This window comes from Idiotropiscis lumnitzeri, chromosome 13 (genome assembly GCF_059441095.1).
Source record: "Idiotropiscis lumnitzeri isolate Australia: NSW breed Sydney's pygmy pipehorse chromosome 13, RoL_Ilum_1.0, whole genome shotgun sequence".
Lineage (NCBI taxonomy): Eukaryota > Metazoa > Chordata > Actinopteri > Syngnathiformes > Syngnathidae > Idiotropiscis > Idiotropiscis lumnitzeri.
Genome location: NC_142403.1, coordinates 204,377 through 225,764, shown reverse-complemented (window position 1 = coordinate 225,764; position 21,388 = coordinate 204,377).

Genomic DNA, 21,388 nt, shown 5'->3' with positions numbered 1-21,388 from the left:
CAGCGGAAGTAATGAGACTCATAGAAAGACAGTTTGATCAATTGAAGTGCTATTGGGAACAGATATATTAAGTCACATAATGCAAAACAAATCATGTGGATCATATCTGTCTGACTGCCCCAACAAGTAGCACTTACTATTGTCAATTTACAGCCAGTGCTCACGTTGGGCCAATGAAACGGACTTGGTGGGCAAGACTTCATTTTCTTGCGCATTGGCGATTTGTTATAAATGATTACTGCCTTGCCAATCTTTGTCCGGCTTCCTAAGGTGTTGAAGTTTTGGAACATGCAGTGATGACCACTTGAAGTACAAATTTAAGACATTGAAACTCAACTCCACCTACTATGAATACAATGGGTAGTTAGGGCGTGAGGAATGCATTGCATTCACCCCATTCAGTAAATGGGCTCCATTCATTGTCAGTTCACATGATCGTTATCAGTCGGAACAGCTGTATGCTGAAAATTTCACACCTGAGACAACCCCAAAAGGAAGCACTTATGAAAAAGAAAACATTGGTGCATTCGTTTGAGGTCAACACAATGTGACTTGCTGAACATTTTACAATTGTTTCCGAATTGAAAAAAAAAAAACATAACGCAGTACGGGATGTACCCAGAACTACCTAAAAAGTAGCACCTACTAAATGTGGATCATATCTGTCCGACTGCTCCAACAAGCTGCAATTGGCTGGCAACTAGTTCAGGGTGTCCCCCGCCTACTGCCCGAAGATAGCTGGGATTGGCTCCAGCGCCCCCCGCGACCCTAGTGAGGAGAAGCGGTACAGATGATGGATGGATGGATAAATTCAATTGAAAAACTTTCACAAACTGTAGTATGCAAAGTGACCAGAACTACCCAACACGAAGCACTTATTGCTCACAGAACAGGATAGACTACATAAGGTGTGAATAAATTGGAAACAAACTGGCACATTGTGCTTCGTTGAAGTCAAGCAATTGCATTGAAAAAGTTTGACAGAGTGCGGTACAGTGAATCACCAGACCTACCCCAACAAGAAGCACTTACTCTTTTCAGAACACAAGTGAGTGCTTAGGTTTGAGTAAACATCGTGACGAAATGGCGTATTTCACTTGGCAATAGTCAAGTCACTCCATTGAAAATCCATGTCAGAAATCGTATAGAAAGTCATCAGTACTGGGCCTAACAAGAAGCACTTTCGGCTTTCAGAAAATAAATGGGTGCTTAGGTTTGAGTAAGCTTGGTGACGAAATGGCATATTTAAACTAGATTGGGCCAAGACGTTGCATTGAAAAACTGTGACCAAATGTAGTATATGGAGTCACCGTAATTACCCCAACAAGAAGCACTTACTGCTTCAGAACACAAGTGAGTGCTTAGTTTTGAGGAAGCTTGGTGACAAAATGTCATATTTAACTAGGTTGGGCATTGAAAAACTGTGACCTGAGTCACCATAATTACCCCAACAAGAAGCTTGGTGACAAAATGGCACATTTAACTAGGTTGGGTCAGGACATTGCATTGAAAACTGTGACCTGAGTCACCATAATTACCCCAACAAGAAGCACTTACTGCTTCAGAACACAAGTGAGTGCTTAGTTTTGAGTAAGCTTGGTGATGAAATGTCATATTTATCTTGATTAAAATATAGACATTGCATTAAAAACTTTGTCAATGTGCTGTATCGAGAGTCTCCAGAACTACCCCACTAAAGTGCACTGAATGGTTTCTGAACACAAGTGGGTGCTTAGGTTTGTAGTAAACTTGGAGACAAATTAGAATATTTACCTTGGTTGAGGTCAAATCATTGCATTGAATAGCTTGACCAAGTGCAGTATGGAGAGTCACCAGAACAAAACTAAAAAGTATCAAATGAGTGCTTCGGTTAGAATCAACTTGGTGAGAAAATGGATTATTCGGCTTGGCTGAATTCAAGACAATGCATTGAATAACAGCTGAAGTTATGAGACTCATAGAAAGACAGTTTGATCAATTGAAGTGCTATTGGGAACAGATATATTAAGTCACATAATGCAAAACAAATCATGTGGATCATATCTGTCTGACTGCCCCAACAAGTAGCACTTACTATTGTCAATTTACAGCCAGTGCTCACGTTGGGCCAATGAAACGGACTTGGTGGGCAAGACTTCATTTTCTTGCGCATCGGCGATTTGTTATAAATGATTACTGCCTTGCCAATCTTTGTCCGGCTTCCTAAGGTGTTGAAGTTTTGGAACATGCAGTGATGACCACTTGAAGTACAAATTTAAGACATTGAAACTCAACTCCACCTACTATGAATACAATGGGTAGTTAGGGCGTGAGGAATGCATTGCATTCTCCCCATTCAGTAAATGGGCTCCATTCATTGTCAGTTGACATGATCGTTATCAGTCGGAACAGCTGTATGCTGAAAATTTCACACCTGAGACAACCCCAAAAGGAAGCACTTATGAAAAAGAAAACATTGGTGCATTCGTTTGAGGTCAACACAATGTGACTTGCTGAACATTTTACAATTGTTTCCGAATTAAAAAAAAAAAAACATAACGCAGTACGGGATGTACCCAGAACTACCTAAAAAGTAGCACCTACTAAATGTGGATCATATCTGTCCGACTGCTCCAACAAGCTGCAATTGGCTGGCAACTAGTTCAGGGTGTCCCCCGCCTACTGCCCGAAGATAGCTGGGATTGGCTCCAGCGCCCCCCGCGACCCTAGTGAGGAGAAGCGGTACAGATGATGGATGGATGGATAAATTCAATTGAAAAACTTTCACAAACTGTAGTATGCAAAGTGACCAGAACTACCCAACACGAAGCACTTATTGCTCACAGAACAGGATAGACTACATAAGGTGTGAATAAATTGGAAACAAACTGGCACATTGTGCTTCGTTGAAGTCAAGCAATTGCATTGAAAAAGTTTGACAGAGTGCGGTACAGTGAATCACCAGACCTACCCCAACAAGAAGCACTTACTCTTTTCAGAACACAAGTGAGTGCTTAGGTTTGAGTAAACATCGTGACGAAATGGCGTATTTCACTTGGCAATAGTCAAGTCACTCCATTGAAAATCCATGTCAGAAATCGTATAGAAAGTCATCAGTTCTGGGCCTAACAAGAAGCACTTTCGGCTTTCAGAAAATAAATGAGTGCTTAGGTTTGAGTAAGCTTGGTGACGAAATGGCATATTTAAACTAGATTGGGCCAAGACGTTGCATTGAAAAACTGTGACCAAATGTAGTATATGGAGTCACCATAATTACCCCAACAAGAAGCACTTACTGCTTCAGAACACAAGTGAGTGCTTAGTTTTGAGGAAGCTTGGTGACAAAATGTCATATTTAACTAGGTTGGGCATTGAAAAACTGTGACCTGAGTCACCATAATTACCCCAACAAGAAGCACTTACTGCTTCAGAACACAAGTGAGTGCTTAGTTTTGAGTAAGCTTGGTGATGAAATGTCATATTTATCTTGATTAAAATATAGACATTGCATTAAAAACTTTGTCAATGTGCTGTATCGAGAGTCTCCAGAACTACCCCACTAAAGTGCACTGAATGGTTTCAGAACACAAGTGGGTGCTTAGGTTTGTAGTAAACTTGGAGACAAATTAGAATATTTACCTTGGGTGAGGTCAAATCATTGCGTTGAATAGCTTGACCAAGTGCAGTATTGGAGAGTCACCAGAACAAAACTAAAAAGTATCAAATGAGTGCTTCGGTTAGAATCAACTTGGTGAGAAAATGGATTAATCGGCTTGGCTCAATTCAAGACAATGCATTGAATAACAGCGGAAGTAATGAGACTCATAGAAAGACAGTTTGATCAATTGAAGTGCTATTGGGAACAGATATATTAAGTCACATAATGCAAAACAAATCATGTGGATCATATCTGTCTGACTGCCCCAACAAGTAGCACTTACTATTGTCAATTTACAGCCAGTGCTCACGTTGGGCCAATGAAACGGACTTGGTGGGCAAGACTTCATTTTCTTGCGCATTGGCGATTTGTTATAAATGATTACTGCCTTGCCAATCTTTGTCCGGCTTCCTAAGGTGTTGAAGTTTTGGAACATGCAGTGATGACCACTTGAAGTACAAATTTAAGACATTGAAACTCAACTCCACCTACTATGAATACAATGGGTAGTTAGGGCGTGAGGAATGCATTGCATTCACCCCATTCAGTAAATGGGCTCCATTCATTGTCAGTTCACATGATCGTTATCAGTCGGAACAGCTGTATGCTGAAAATTTCACACCTGAGACAACCCCAAACGGAAGCACTTATGAAAAAGAAAACATTGGTGCATTCGTTTGAGGTCAACACAATGTGACTTGCTCAACATTTTACAATTGTTTCTGAATTGAAAAAAAAAAAACATAACGCAGTACGGGATGTACCCAGAACTACCTAAAAAGTAGCACCTACTAAATGTGGATCATATCTGTCCGACTGCTCCAACAAGCTGCAATTGGCTGGCAACTAGTTCAGGGTGTCCCCCGCCTACTGCCCGAAGATAGCTGGGATTGGCTCCAGCGCCCCCCGCGACCCTAGTGAGGAGAAGCGGTACAGATGATGGATGGATGGATAAATTCAATTGAAAAACTTTCACAAACTGTAGTATGCAAAGTGACCAGAACTACCCAACACGAAGCACTTATTGCTCACAGAACAGGATAGACTACATAAGGTGTGAATAAATTGGAAACAAACTGGCACATTGTGCTTCGTTGAAGTCAAGCAATTGCATTGAAAAAGTTTGACAGAGTGCGGTACAGTGAATCACCAGACCTACCCCAACAAGAAGCACTTACTCTTTTCAGAACACAAGTGAGTGCTTAGGTTTGAGTAAACATCGTGACGAAATGGCGTATTTCACTTGGCAATAGTCAAGTCACTCCATTGAAAATCCATGTCAGAAATCGTATAGAAAGTCATCAGTACTGGGCCTAACAAGAAGCACTTTCGGCTTTCAGAAAATAAATGGGTGCTTAGGTTTGAGTAAGCTTGGTGACGAAATGGCATATTTAAACTAGATTGGGCCAAGACGTTGCATTGAAAAACTGTGACCAAATGTAGTATATGGAGTCACCGTAATTACCCCAACAAGAAGCACTTACTGCTTCAGAACACAAGTGAGTGCTTAGTTTTGAGGAAGCTTGGTGACAAAATGTCATATTTAACTAGGTTGGGCATTGAAAAACTGTGACCTGAGTCACCATAATTACCCCAACAAGAAGCTTGGTGACAAAATGGCACATTTAACTAGGTTGGGTCAGGACATTGCATTGAAAACTGTGACCTGAGTCACCATAATTACCCCAACAAGAAGCACTTACTGCTTCAGAACACAAGTGAGTGCTTAGTTTTGAGTAAGCTTGGTGATGAAATGTCATATTTATCTTGATTAAAATATAGACATTGCATTAAAAACTTTGTCAATGTGCTGTATCGAGAGTCTCCAGAACTACCCCACTAAAGTGCACTGAATGGTTTCTGAACACAAGTGGGTGCTTAGGTTTGTAGTAAACTTGGAGACAAATTAGAATATTTACCTTGGTTGAGGTCAAATCATTGCATTGAATAGCTTGACCAAGTGCAGTATGGAGAGTCACCAGAACAAAACTAAAAAGTATCAAATGAGTGCTTCGGTTAGAATCAACTTGGTGAGAAAATGGATTATTCGGCTTGGCTGAATTCAAGACAATGCATTGAATAACAGCTGAAGTTATGAGACTCATAGAAAGACAGTTTGATCAATTGAAGTGCTATTGGGAACAGATATATTAAGTCACATAATGCAAAACAAATCATGTGGATCATATCTGTCTGACTGCCCCAACAAGTAGCACTTACTATTGTCAATTTACAGCCAGTGCTCACGTTGGGCCAATGAAACGGACTTGGTGGGCAAGACTTCATTTTCTTGCGCATCGGCGATTTGTTATAAATGATTACTGCCTTGCCAATCTTTGTCCGGCTTCCTAAGGTGTTGAAGTTTTGGAACATGCAGTGATGACCACTTGAAGTACAAATTTAAGACATTGAAACTCAACTCCACCTACTATGAATACAATGGGTAGTTAGGGCGTGAGGAATGCATTGCATTCTCCCCATTCAGTAAATGGGCTCCATTCATTGTCAGTTGACATGATCGTTATCAGTCGGAACAGCTGTATGCTGAAAATTTCACACCTGAGACAACCCCAAAAGGAAGCATTTATGAAAAAGAAAACATTGGTGCATTCGTTTGAGGTCAACACAATGTGACTTGCTGAACATTTTACAATTGTTTCCGAATTGAAAAAAAAAAAACATAACGCAGTACGGGATGTACCCAGAACTACCTAAAAAGTAGCACCTACTAAATGTGGATCATATCTGTCCGACTGCTCCAACAAGCTGCAATTGGCTGGCAACTAGTTCAGGGTGTCCCCCGCCTACTGCCCGAAGATAGCTGGGATTGGCTCCAGCGCCCCCCGCGACCCTAGTGAGGAGAAGCGGTACAGATGATGGATGGATGGATAAATTCAATTGAAAAACTTTCACAAACTGTAGTATGCAAAGTGACCAGAACTACCCAACACGAAGCACTTATTGCTCACAGAACAGGATAGACTACATAAGGTGTGAATAAATTGGAAACAAACTGGCACATTGTGCTTCGTTGAAGTCAAGCAATTGCATTGAAAAAGTTTGACAGAGTGCGGTACAGTGAATCACCAGACCTACCCCAACAAGAAGCACTTACTCTTTTCAGAACACAAGTGAGTGCTTAGGTTTGAGTAAACATCGTGACGAAATGGCGTATTTCACTTGGCAATAGTCAAGTCACTCCATTGAAAATCCATGTCAGAAATCGTATAGAAAGTCATCAGTTCTGGGCCTAACAAGAAGCACTTTCGGCTTTCAGAAAATAAATGAGTGCTTAGGTTTGAGTAAGCTTGGTGACGAAATGGCATATTTAAACTAGATTGGGCCAAGACGTTGCATTGAAAAACTGTGACCAAATGTAGTATATGGAGTCACCATAATTACCCCAACAAGAAGCACTTACTGCTTCAGAACACAAGTGAGTGCTTAGTTTTGAGGAAGCTTGGTGACAAAATGTCATATTTAACTAGGTTGGGCATTGAAAAACTGTGACCTGAGTCACCATAATTACCCCAACAAGAAGCACTTACTGCTTCAGAACACAAGTGAGTGCTTAGTTTTGAGTAAGCTTGGTGATGAAATGTCATATTTATCTTGATTAAAATATAGACATTGCATTAAAAACTTTGTCAATGTGCTGTATCGAGAGTCTCCAGAACTACCCCACTAAAGTGCACTGAATGGTTTCAGAACACAAGTGGGTGCTTAGGTTTGTAGTAAACTTGGAGACAAATTAGAATATTTACCTTGGGTGAGGTCAAATCATTGCGTTGAATAGCTTGACCAAGTGCAGTATTTGAGAGTCACCAGAACAAAACTAAAAAGTATCAAATGAGTGCTTCGGTTAGAATCAACTTGGTGAGAAAATGGATTAATCGGCTTGGCTCAATTCAAGACAATGCATTGAATAACAGCGGAAGTAATGAGACTCATAGAAAGACAGTTTGATCAATTGAAGTGCTATTGGGAACAGATATATTAAGTCACATAATGCAAAACAAATCATGTGGATCATATCTGTCTGACTGCCCCAACAAGTAGCACTTACTATTGTCAATTTACAGCCAGTGCTCACGTTGGGCCAATGAAACGGACTTGGTGGGCAAGACTTCATTTTCTTGCGCATTGGCGATTTGTTATAAATGATTACTGCCTTGCCAATCTTTGTCCGGCTTCCTAAGGTGTTGAAGTTTTGGAACATGCAGTGATGACCACTTGAAGTACAAATTTAAGACATTGAAACTCAACTCCACCTACTATGAATACAATGGGTAGTTAGGGCGTGAGGAATGCATTGCATTCACCCCATTCAGTAAATGGGCTCCATTCATTGTCAGTTCACATGATCGTTATCAGTCGGAACAGCTGTATGCTGAAAATTTCACACCTGAGACAACCCCAAACGGAAGCACTTATGAAAAAGAAAACATTGGTGCATTCGTTTGAGGTCAACACAATGTGACTTGCTCAACATTTTACAATTGTTTCTGAATTGAAAAAAAAAAAACATAACGCAGTACGGGATGTACCCAGAAGTACCTAAAAAGTAGCACCTACTAAATGTGGATCATATCTGTCTGACTGCCCCAACAAGCTGCAATTGGCTGGCAACCAGTTCAGGGTGTCCCCCGCCTACTGCCCGAAGATAGCTGGGATTGGCTCCAGCACCCCGCGACCCTAGTGAGGAGAAGCGGTACAGATGATGGATGGATGGATAAATTCAATTGAAAAACTTTCACAAACTGTAGTATGCAAAGTGACCAGAACTACCCAACACGAAGCACTTATTGCTCACAGAACAGGATAGACTACATAAGGTGTGAATAAATTGGAAACAAACTGGCACATTGTGCTTCGTTGAAGTCAAGCAATTGCATTGAAAAAGTTTGACAGAGTGCGGTACAGTGAATCACCAGACCTACCCCAACAAGAAGCACTTACTCTTTTCAGAACACAAGTGAGTGCTTAGGTTTGAGTAAACATCGTGACGAAATGGCGTATTTCACTTGGCAATAGTCAAGTCACTCCATTGAAAATCCATGTCAGAAATCGTATAGAAAGTCATCAGTACTGGGCCTAACAAGAAGCACTTTCGGCTTTCAGAAAATAAATGGGTGCTTAGGTTTGAGTAAGCTTGGTGACGAAATGGCATATTTAAACTAGATTGGGCCAAGACGTTGCATTGAAAAACTGTGACCAAATGTAGTATATGGAGTCACCGTAATTACCCCAACAAGAAGCACTTACTGCTTCAGAACACAAGTGAGTGCTTAGTTTTGAGGAAGCTTGGTGACAAAATGTCATATTTAACTAGGTTGGGCAATGAAAAACTGTGACCTGAGTCACCATAATTACCCCAACAAGAAGCTTGGTGACAAAATGGCACATTTAACTAGGTTGGGTCAGGACATTGCATTGAAAACTGTGACCTGAGTCACCATAATTACCCCAACAAGAAGCACTTACTGCTTCAGAACACAAGTGAGTGCTTAGTTTTGAGTAAGCTTGGTGATGAAATGTCATATTTATCTTGATTAAAATATAGACATTGCATTAAAAACTTTGTCAATGTGCTGTATCGAGAGTCTCCAGAACTACCCCACTAAAGTGCACTGAATGGTTTCAGAACACAAGTGGGTGCTTAGGTTTGTAGTAAACTTGGAGACAAATTAGAATATTTACCTTGGGTGAGGTCAAATCATTGCGTTGAATAGCTTGACCAAGTGCAGTATTGGAGAGTCACCAGAACAAAACTAAAAAGTATCAAATGAGTGCTTCGGTTAGAATCAACTTGGTGAGAAAATGGATTAATCGGCTTGGCTCAATTCAAGACAATGCATTGAATAACAGCGGAAGTAATGAGACTCATAGAAAGACAGTTTGATCAATTGAAGTGCTATTGGGAACAGATATATTAAGTCACATAATGCAAAACAAATCATGTGGATCATATCTGTCTGACTGCCCCAACAAGTAGCACTTACTATTGTCAATTTACAGCCAGTGCTCACGTTGGGCCAATGAAACGGACTTGGTGGGCAAGACTTCATTTTCTTGCGCATTGGCGATTTGTTATAAATGATTACTGCCTTGCCAATCTTTGTCCGGCTTCCTAAGGTGTTGAAGTTTTGGAACATGCAGTGATGACCACTTGAAGTACAAATTTAAGACATTGAAACTCAACTCCACCTACTATGAATACAATGGGTAGTTAGGGCGTGAGGAATGCATTGCATTCACCCCATTCAGTAAATGGGCTCCATTCATTGTCAGTTCACATGATCGTTATCAGTCGGAACAGCTGTATGCTGAAAATTTCACACCTGAGACAACCCCAAAAGGAAGCACTTATGAAAAAGAAAACATTGGTGCATTCGTTTGAGGTCAACACAATGTGACTTGCTGAACATTTTACAATTGTTTCCGAATTGAAAAAAAAAAAACATAACGCAGTACGGGATGTACCCAGAACTACCTAAAAAGTAGCACCTACTAAATGTGGATCATATCTGTCCGACTGCTCCAACAAGCTGCAATTGGCTGGCAACTAGTTCAGGGTGTCCCCCGCCTACTGCCCGAAGATAGCTGGGATTGGCTCCAGCGCCCCCCGCGACCCTAGTGAGGAGAAGCGGTACAGATGATGGATGGATGGATAAATTCAATTGAAAAACTTTCACAAACTGTAGTATGCAAAGTGACCAGAACTACCCAACACGAAGCACTTATTGCTCACAGAACAGGATAGACTACATAAGGTGTGAATAAATTGGAAACAAACTGGCACATTGTGCTTCGTTGAAGTCAAGCAATTGCATTGAAAAAGTTTGACAGAGTGCGGTACAGTGAATCACCAGACCTACCCCAACAAGAAGCACTTACTCTTTTCAGAACACAAGTGAGTGCTTAGGTTTGAGTAAACATCGTGACGAAATGGCGTATTTCACTTGGCAATAGTCAAGTCACTCCATTGAAAATCCATGTCAGAAATCGTATAGAAAGTCATCAGTACTTTGTCAATGTGCTGTATCGAGAGTCTCCAGAACTACCCCACTAAAGTGCACTGAATGGTTTCTGAACACAAGTGGGTGCTTAGGTTTGTAGTAAACTTGGAGACAAATTAGAATATTTACCTTGGTTGAGGTCAAATCATTGCATTGAATAGCTTGACCAAGTGCAGTATGGAGAGTCACCAGAACAAAACTAAAAAGTATCAAATGAGTGCTTCGGTTAGAATCAACTTGGTGAGAAAATGGATTATTCGGCTTGGCTGAATTCAAGACAATGCATTGAATAACAGCTGAAGTTATGAGACTCATAGAAAGACAGTTTGATCAATTGAAGTGCTATTGGGAACAGATATATTAAGTCACATAATGCAAAACAAATCATGTGGATCATATCTGTCTGACTGCCCCAACAAGTAGCACTTACTATTGTCAATTTACAGCCAGTGCTCACGTTGGGCCAATGAAACGGACTTGGTGGGCAAGACTTCATTTTCTTGCGCATCGGCGATTTGTTATAAATGATTACTGCCTTGCCAATCTTTGTCCGGCTTCCTAAGGTGTTGAAGTTTTGGAACATGCAGTGATGACCACTTGAAGTACAAATTTAAGACATTGAAACTCAACTCCACCTACTATGAATACAATGGGTAGTTAGGGCGTGAGGAATGCATTGCATTCTCCCCATTCAGTAAATGGGCTCCATTCATTGTCAGTTGACATGATCGTTATCAGTCGGAACAGCTGTATGCTGAAAATTTCACACCTGAGACAACCCCAAAAGGAAGCACTTATGAAAAAGAAAACATTGGTGCATTCGTTTGAGGTCAACACAATGTGACTTGCTGAACATTTTACAATTGTTTCCGAATTGAAAAAAAAAAAACATAACGCAGTACGGGATGTACCCAGAACTACCTAAAAAGTAGCACCTACTAAATGTGGATCATATCTGTCCGACTGCTCCAACAAGCTGCAATTGGCTGGCAACTAGTTCAGGGTGTCCCCCGCCTACTGCCCGAAGATAGCTGGGATTGGCTCCAGCGCCCCCCGCGACCCTAGTGAGGAGAAGCGGTACAGATGATGGATGGATGGATAAATTCAATTGAAAAACTTTCACAAACTGTAGTATGCAAAGTGACCAGAACTACCCAACACGAAGCACTTATTGCTCACAGAACAGGATAGACTACATAAGGTGTGAATAAATTGGAAACAAACTGGCACATTGTGCTTCGTTGAAGTCAAGCAATTGCATTGAAAAAGTTTGACAGAGTGCGGTACAGTGAATCACCAGACCTACCCCAACAAGAAGCACTTACTCTTTTCAGAACACAAGTGAGTGCTTAGGTTTGAGTAAACATCGTGACGAAATGGCGTATTTCACTTGGCAATAGTCAAGTCACTCCATTGAAAATCCATGTCAGAAATCGTATAGAAAGTCATCAGTTCTGGGCCTAACAAGAAGCACTTTCGGCTTTCAGAAAATAAATGAGTGCTTAGGTTTGAGTAAGCTTGGTGACGAAATGGCATATTTAAACTAGATTGGGCCAAGACGTTGCATTGAAAAACTGTGACCAAATGTAGTATATGGAGTCACCATAATTACCCCAACAAGAAGCACTTACTGCTTCAGAACACAAGTGAGTGCTTAGTTTTGAGGAAGCTTGGTGACAAAATGTCATATTTAACTAGGTTGGGCATTGAAAAACTGTGACCTGAGTCACCATAATTACCCCAACAAGAAGCACTTACTGCTTCAGAACACAAGTGAGTGCTTAGTTTTGAGTAAGCTTGGTGATGAAATGTCATATTTATCTTGATTAAAATATAGACATTGCATTAAAAACTTTGTCAATGTGCTGTATCGAGAGTCTCCAGAACTACCCCACTAAAGTGCACTGAATGGTTTCAGAACACAAGTGGGTGCTTAGGTTTGTAGTAAACTTGGAGACAAATTAGAATATTTACCTTGGGTGAGGTCAAATCATTGCGTTGAATAGCTTGACCAAGTGCAGTATTTGAGAGTCACCAGAACAAAACTAAAAAGTATCAAATGAGTGCTTCGGTTAGAATCAACTTGGTGAGAAAATGGATTAATCGGCTTGGCTCAATTCAAGACAATGCATTGAATAACAGCGGAAGTAATGAGACTCATAGAAAGACAGTTTGATCAATTGAAGTGCTATTGGGAACAGATATATTAAGTCACATAATGCAAAACAAATCATGTGGATCATATCTGTCTGACTGCCCCAACAAGTAGCACTTACTATTGTCAATTTACAGCCAGTGCTCACGTTGGGCCAATGAAACGGACTTGGTGGGCAAGACTTCATTTTCTTGCGCATTGGCGATTTGTTATAAATGATTACTGCCTTGCCAATCTTTGTCCGGCTTCCTAAGGTGTTGAAGTTTTGGAACATGCAGTGATGACCACTTGAAGTACAAATTTAAGACATTGAAACTCAACTCCACCTACTATGAATACAATGGGTAGTTAGGGCGTGAGGAATGCATTGCATTCACCCCATTCAGTAAATGGGCTCCATTCATTGTCAGTTCACATGATCGTTATCAGTCGGAACAGCTGTATGCTGAAAATTTCACACCTGAGACAACCCCAAACGGAAGCACTTATGAAAAAGAAAACATTGGTGCATTCGTTTGAGGTCAACACAATGTGACTTGCTCAACATTTTACAATTGTTTCTGAATTGAAAAAAAAAAAACATAACGCAGTACGGGATGTACCCAGAAGTACCTAAAAAGTAGCACCTACTAAATGTGGATCATATCTGTCTGACTGCCCCAACAAGCTGCAATTGGCTGGCAACCAGTTCAGGGTGTCCCCCGCCTACTGCCCGAAGATAGCTGGGATTGGCTCCAGCACCCCGCGACCCTAGTGAGGAGAAGCGGTACAGATGATGGATGGATGGATAAATTCAATTGAAAAACTTTCACAAACTGTAGTATGCAAAGTGACCAGAACTACCCAACACGAAGCACTTATTGCTCACAGAACAGGATAGACTACATAAGGTGTGAATAAATTGGAAACAAACTGGCACATTGTGCTTCGTTGAAGTCAAGCAATTGCATTGAAAAAGTTTGACAGAGTGCGGTACAGTGAATCACCAGACCTACCCCAACAAGAAGCACTTACTCTTTTCAGAACACAAGTGAGTGCTTAGGTTTGAGTAAACATCGTGACGAAATGGCGTATTTCACTTGGCAATAGTCAAGTCACTCCATTGAAAATCCATGTCAGAAATCGTATAGAAAGTCATCAGTACTGGGCCTAACAAGAAGCACTTTCGGCTTTCAGAAAATAAATGGGTGCTTAGGTTTGAGTAAGCTTGGTGACGAAATGGCATATTTAAACTAGATTGGGCCAAGACGTTGCATTGAAAAACTGTGACCAAATGTAGTATATGGAGTCACCGTAATTACCCCAACAAGAAGCACTTACTGCTTCAGAACACAAGTGAGTGCTTAGTTTTGAGGAAGCTTGGTGACAAAATGTCATATTTAACTAGGTTGGGCAATGAAAAACTGTGACCTGAGTCACCATAATTACCCCAACAAGAAGCTTGGTGACAAAATGGCACATTTAACTAGGTTGGGTCAGGACATTGCATTGAAAACTGTGACCTGAGTCACCATAATTACCCCAACAAGAAGCACTTACTGCTTCAGAACACAAGTGAGTGCTTAGTTTTGAGTAAGCTTGGTGATGAAATGTCATATTTATCTTGATTAAAATATAGACATTGCATTAAAAACTTTGTCAATGTGCTGTATCGAGAGTCTCCAGAACTACCCCACTAAAGTGCACTGAATGGTTTCAGAACACAAGTGGGTGCTTAGGTTTGTAGTAAACTTGGAGACAAATTAGAATATTTACCTTGGGTGAGGTCAAATCATTGCGTTGAATAGCTTGACCAAGTGCAGTATTGGAGAGTCACCAGAACAAAACTAAAAAGTATCAAATGAGTGCTTCGGTTAGAATCAACTTGGTGAGAAAATGGATTAATCGGCTTGGCTCAATTCAAGACAATGCATTGAATAACAGCGGAAGTAATGAGACTCATAGAAAGACAGTTTGATCAATTGAAGTGCTATTGGGAACAGATATATTAAGTCACATAATGCAAAACAAATCATGTGGATCATATCTGTCTGACTGCCCCAACAAGTAGCACTTACTATTGTCAATTTACAGCCAGTGCTCACGTTGGGCCAATGAAACGGACTTGGTGGGCAAGACTTCATTTTCTTGCGCATTGGCGATTTGTTATAAATGATTACTGCCTTGCCAATCTTTGTCCGGCTTCCTAAGGTGTTGAAGTTTTGGAACATGCAGTGATGACCACTTGAAGTACAAATTTAAGACATTGAAACTCAACTCCACCTACTATGAATACAATGGGTAGTTAGGGCGTGAGGAATGCATTGCATTCACCCCATTCAGTAAATGGGCTCCATTCATTGTCAGTTCACATGATCGTTATCAGTCGGAACAGCTGTATGCTGAAAATTTCACACCTGAGACAACCCCAAAAGGAAGCACTTATGAAAAAGAAAACATTGGTGCATTCGTTTGAGGTCAACACAATGTGACTTGCTGAACATTTTACAATTGTTTCCGAATTGAAAAAAAAAAAACATAACGCAGTACGGGATGTACCCAGAACTACCTAAAAAGTAGCACCTACTAAATGTGGATCATATCTGTCCGACTGCTCCAACAAGCTGCAATTGGCTGGCAACTAGTTCAGGGTGTCCCCCGCCTACTGCCCGAAGATAGCTGGGATTGGCTCCAGCGCCCCCCGCGACCCTAGTGAGGAGAAGCGGTACAGATGATGGATGGATGGATAAATTCAATTGAAAAACTTTCACAAACTGTAGTATGCAAAGTGACCAGAACTACCCAACACGAAGCACTTATTGCTCACAGAACAGGATAGACTACATAAGGTGTGAATAAATTGGAAACAAACTGGCACATTGTGCTTCGTTGAAGTCAAGCAATTGCATTGAAAAAGTTTGACAGAGTGCGGTACAGTGAATCACCAGACCTACCCCAACAAGAAGCACTTACTCTTTTCAGAACACAAGTGAGTGCTTAGGTTTGAGTAAACATCGTGACGAAATGGCGTATTTCACTTGGCAATAGTCAAGTCACTCCATTGAAAATCCATGTCAGAAATCGTATAGAAAGTCATCAGTACTGGGCCTAACAAGAAGCACTTTCGGCTTTCAGAAAATAAATGGGTGCTTAGGTTTGAGTAAGCTTGGTGACGAAATGGCATATTTAAACTAGATTGGGCCAAGACGTTGCATTGAAAAACTGTGACCAAATGTAGTATATGGAGTCACCGTAATTACCCCAACAAGAAGCACTTACTGCTTCAGAACACAAGTGAGTGCTTAGTTTTGAGGAAGCTTGGTGACAAAATGTCATATTTAACTAGGTTGGGCATTGAAAAACTGTGACCTGAGTCACCATAATTACCCCAACAAGAAGCTTGGTGACAAAATGGCACATTTAACTAGGTTGGGTCAGGACATTGCATTGAAAACTGTGACCTGAGTCACCATAATTACCCCAACAAGAAGCACTTACTGCTTCAGAACACAAGTGAGTGCTTAGTTTTGAGTAAGCTTGGTGATGAAATGTCATATTTATCTTGATTAAAATATAGACATTGCATTAAAAACTTTGTCAATGTGCTGTATCGAGAGTCTCCAGAACTACCCCACTAAAGTGCACTGAATGGTTTCTGAACACAAGTGGGTGCTTAGGTTTGTAGTAAACTTGGAGACAAATTAGAATATTTACCTTGGTTGAGGTCAAATCATTGCATTGAATAGCTTGACCAAGTGCAGTATGGAGAGTCACCAGAACAAAACTAAAAAGTATCAAATGAGTGCTTCGGTTAGAATCAACTTGGTGAGAAAATGGATTATTCGGCTTGGCTGAATTCAAGACAATGCATTGAATAACAGCTGAAGTTATGAGACTCATAGAAAGACAGTTTGATCAATTGAAGTGCTATTGGGAACAGATATATTAAGTCACATAATGCAAAACAAATCATGTGGATCATATCTGTCTGACTGCCCCAACAAGTAGCACTTACTATTGTCAATTTACAGCCAGTGCTCACGTTGGGCCAATGAAACGGACTTGGTGGGCAAGACTTCATTTTCTTGCGCATCGGCGATTTGTTATAAATGATTACTGCCTTGCCAATCTTTGTCCGGCTTCCTAAGGTGTTGAAGTTTTGGAACATGCAGTGATGACCACTTGAAGTACAAATTTAAGACATTGAAACTCAACTCCACCTACTATGAATACAATGGGTAGTTAGGGCGTGAGGAATGCATTGCATTCTCCCCATTCAGTAAATGGGCTCCATTCATTGTCAGTTCACATGATCGTTATCAGTCGGAACAGCTGTATGCTGAAAATTTCACACCTGAGACAACCCCAAAAGGAAGCACTTATGAAAAAGAAAACATTGGTGCATTCGTTTGAGGTCAACACAATGTGACTTGCTGAACATTTTACAATTGTTTCCGAATTGAAAAAAAAAAAACATAACGCAGTACGGGATGTACCCAGAACTACCTAAAAAGTAGCACCTACTAAATGTGGATCATATCTGTCCGACTGCTCCAACAAGCTGCAATTGGCTGGCAACTAGTTCAGGGTGTCCCCCGCCTACTGCCCGAAGATAGCTGGGATTGGCTCCAGCGCCCCCCGCGACCCTAGTGAGGAGAAGCGGTACAGATGATGGATGGATGGATAAATTCAATTGAAAAACTTTCACAAACTGTAGTATGCAAAGTGACCAGAACTACCCAACACGAAGCACTTATTGCTCACAGAACAGGATAGACTACATAAGGTGTGAATAAATTGGAAACAAACTGGCACATTGTGCTTCGTTGAAGTCAAGCAATTGCATTGAAAAAGTTTGACAGAGTGCGGTACAGTGAATCACCAGACCTACCCCAACAAGAAGCACTTACTCTTTTCAGAACACAAGTGAGTGCTTAGGTTTGAGTAAACATCGTGACGAAATGGCGTATTTCACTTGGCAATAGTCAAGTCACTCCATTGAAAATCCATGTCAGAAATCGTATAGAAAGTCATCAGTTCTGGGCCTAACAAGAAGCACTTTCGGCTTTCAGAAAATAAATGAGTGCTTAGGTTTGAGTAAGCTTGGTGACGAAATGGCATATTTAAACTAGATTGGGCCAAGACGTTGCATTGAAAAACTGTGACCAAATGTAGTATATGGAGTCACCATAATTACCCCAACAAGAAGCACTTACTGCTTCAGAACACAAGTGAGTGCTTAGTTTTGAGGAAGCTTGGTGACAAAATGTCATATTTAACTAGGTTGGGCATTGAAAAACTGTGACCTGAGTCACCATAATTACCCCAACAAGTAGCACTTACTGCTTCAGAACACAAGTGAGTGCTTAGTTTTGAGTAAGCTTGGTGATGAAATGTCATATTTATCTTGATTAAAATATAGACATTGCATTAAAAACTTTGTCAATGTGCTGTATCGAGAGTCTCCAGAACTACCCCACTAAAGTGCACTGAATGGTTTCAGAACACAAGTGGGTGCTTAGGTTTGTAGTAAACTTGGAGACAAATTAGAATATTTACCTTGGGTGAGGTCAAATCATTGCGTTGAATAGCTTGACCAAGTGCAGTATTGGAGAGTCACCAGAACAAAACTAAAAAGTATCAAATGAGTGCTTCGGTTAGAATCAACTTGGTGAGAAAATGGATTAATCGGCTTGGCTGAATTCAAGACAATGCATTGAATAACAGCTGAAGTTATGAGACTCATAGAAAGACAGTTTGATCAATTGAAGTGCTATTGGGAACAGATATATTAAGTCACATAATGCAAAACAAATCATGTGGATCATATCTGTCTGACTGCCCCAACAAGTAGCACTTACTATTGTCAATTTACAGCCAGTGCTCACGTTGGGCCAATGAAACGGACTTGGTGGGCAAGACTTCATTTTCTTGCGCATCGGCGATTTGTTATAAATGATTACTGCCTTGCCAATCTTTGTCCGGCTTCCTAAGGTGTTGAAGTTTTGGAACATGCAGTGATGACCACTTGAAGTACAAATTTAAGACATTGAAACTCAACTCCACCTACTATGAATACAATGGGTAGTTAGGGCGTGAGGAATGCATTGCATTCTCCCCATTCAGTAAATGGGCTCCATTCATTGTCAGTTGACATGATCGTTATCAGTCGGAACAGCTGTATGCTGAAAATTTCACACCTGAGACAACCCCAAAAGGAAGCACTTATGAAAAAGAAAACATTGGTGCATTCGTTTGAGGTCAACACAATGTGACTTGCTGAACATTTTACAATTGTTTCCGAATTGAAAAAAAAAAAACATAACGCAGTACGGGATGTACCCAGAACTACCTAAAAAGTAGCACCTACTAAATGTGGATCATATCTGTCCGACTGCTCCAACAAGCTGCAATTGGCTGGCAACTAGTTCAGGGTGTCCCCCGCCTACTGCCCGAAGATAGCTGGGATTGGCTCCAGCGCCCCCCGCGACCCTAGTGAGGAGAAGCGGTACAGATGATGGATGGATGGATAAATTCAATTGAAAAACTTTCACAAACTGTAGTATGCAAAGTGACCAGAACTACCCAACACGAAGCACTTATTGCTCACAGAACAGGATAGACTACATAAGGTGTGAATAAATTGGAAACAAACTGGCACATTGTGCTTCGTTGAAGTCAAGCAATTGCATTGAAAAAGTTTGACAGAGTGCGGTACAGTGAATCACCAGACCTACCCCAACAAGAAGCACTTACTCTTTTCAGAACACAAGTGAGTGCTTAGGTTTGAGTAAACATCGTGACGAAATGGCGTATTTCACTTGGCAATAGTCAAGTCACTCCATTGAAAATCCATGTCAGAAATCGTATAGAAAGTCATCAGTTCTGGGCCTAACAAGAAGCACTTTCGGCTTTCAGAAAATAAATGAGTGCTTAGGTTTGAGTAAGCTTGGTGACGAAATGGCATATTTAAACTAGATTGGGCCAAGACGTTGCATTGAAAAACTGTGACCAAATGTAGTATATGGAGTCACCATAATTACCCCAACAAGAAGCACTTACTGCTTCAGAACACAAGTGAGTGCTTAGTTTTGAGGAAGCTTGGTGACAAAATGTCATATTTAACTAGGTTGGGCATTGAAAAACTGTGACCTGAGTCACCATAATTACCCCAACAAGAAGCACTTACTGCTTCAGAACACAAGTGAGTGCTTAGTTTTGAGTAAGCTTGGTGATGAAATGTCATATTTATCTTGATTAAAATATAGACATTGCATTAAAAACTTTGTCAATGTGCTGTATCGAGAGTCTCCAGAACTACCCCACTAAAGTGCACTGAATGGTTTCAGAACACAAGTGGGTGCTTAGGTTTGTAGTAAACTTGGAGACAAATTAGAATATTTACCTTGGGTGAGGTCAAATCATTGCGTTGAATAGCTTGACCAAGTGCAGTATTGGAGAGTCACCAGAACAAAACTAAAAAGTATCAAATGAGTGCTTCGGTTAGAATCAACTTGGTGAGAAAATGGATTAATCGGCTTGGCTCAATTCAAGACAATGCATTGAATAACAGCGGAAGTAATGAGACTCATAGAAAGACAGTTTGATCAATTGAAGTGCTATTGGGAACAGATATATTAAGTCACATAATGCAAAACAAATCATGTGGATCATATCTGTCTGACTGCCCCAACAAGTAGCACTTACTATTGTCAATTTACAGCCAGTGCTCACGTTGGGCCAATGAAACGGACTTGGTGGGCAAGACTTCATTTTCTTGCGCATTGGCGATTTGTTATAAATGATTACTGCCTTGCCAATCTTTGTCCGGCTTCCTAAGGTGTTGAAGTTTTGGAACATGCAGTGATGACCACTTGAAGTACAAATTTAAGACATTGAAACTCAACTCCACCTACTATGAATACAATGGGTAGTTAGGGCGTGAGGAATGCATTGCATTCACCCCATTCAGTAAATGGGCTCCATTCATTGTCAGTTCACATGATCGTTATCAGTCGGAACAGCTGTATGCTGAAAATTTCACACCTGAGACAACCCCAAAAGGAAGCACTTATGAAAAAGAAAACATTGGTGCATTCGTTTGAGGTCAACACAATGTGACTTGCTGAACATTTTACAATTGTTTCCGAATTGAAAAAAAAAAAACATAACGCAGTACGGGATGTACCCAGAACTACCTAAAAAGTAGCACCTACTAAATGTGGATCATATCTGTCCGACTGCTCCAACAAGCTGCAATTGGCTGGCAACTAGTTCAGGGTGTCCCCCGCCTACTGCCCGAAGATAGCTGGGATTGGCTCCAGCGCCCCCCGCGACCCTAGTGAGGAGAAGCGGTACAGATGATGGATGGATGGATAAATTCAATTGAAAAACTTTCACAAACTGTAGTATGCAAAGTGACCAGAACTACCCAACACGAAGCACTTATTGCTCACAGAACAGGATAGACTACATAAGGTGTGAATAAATTGGAAACAAACTGGCACATTGTGCTTCGTTGAAGTCAAGCAATTGCATTGAAAAAGTTTGACAGAGTGCGGTACAGTGAATCACCAGACCTACCCCAACAAGAAGCAC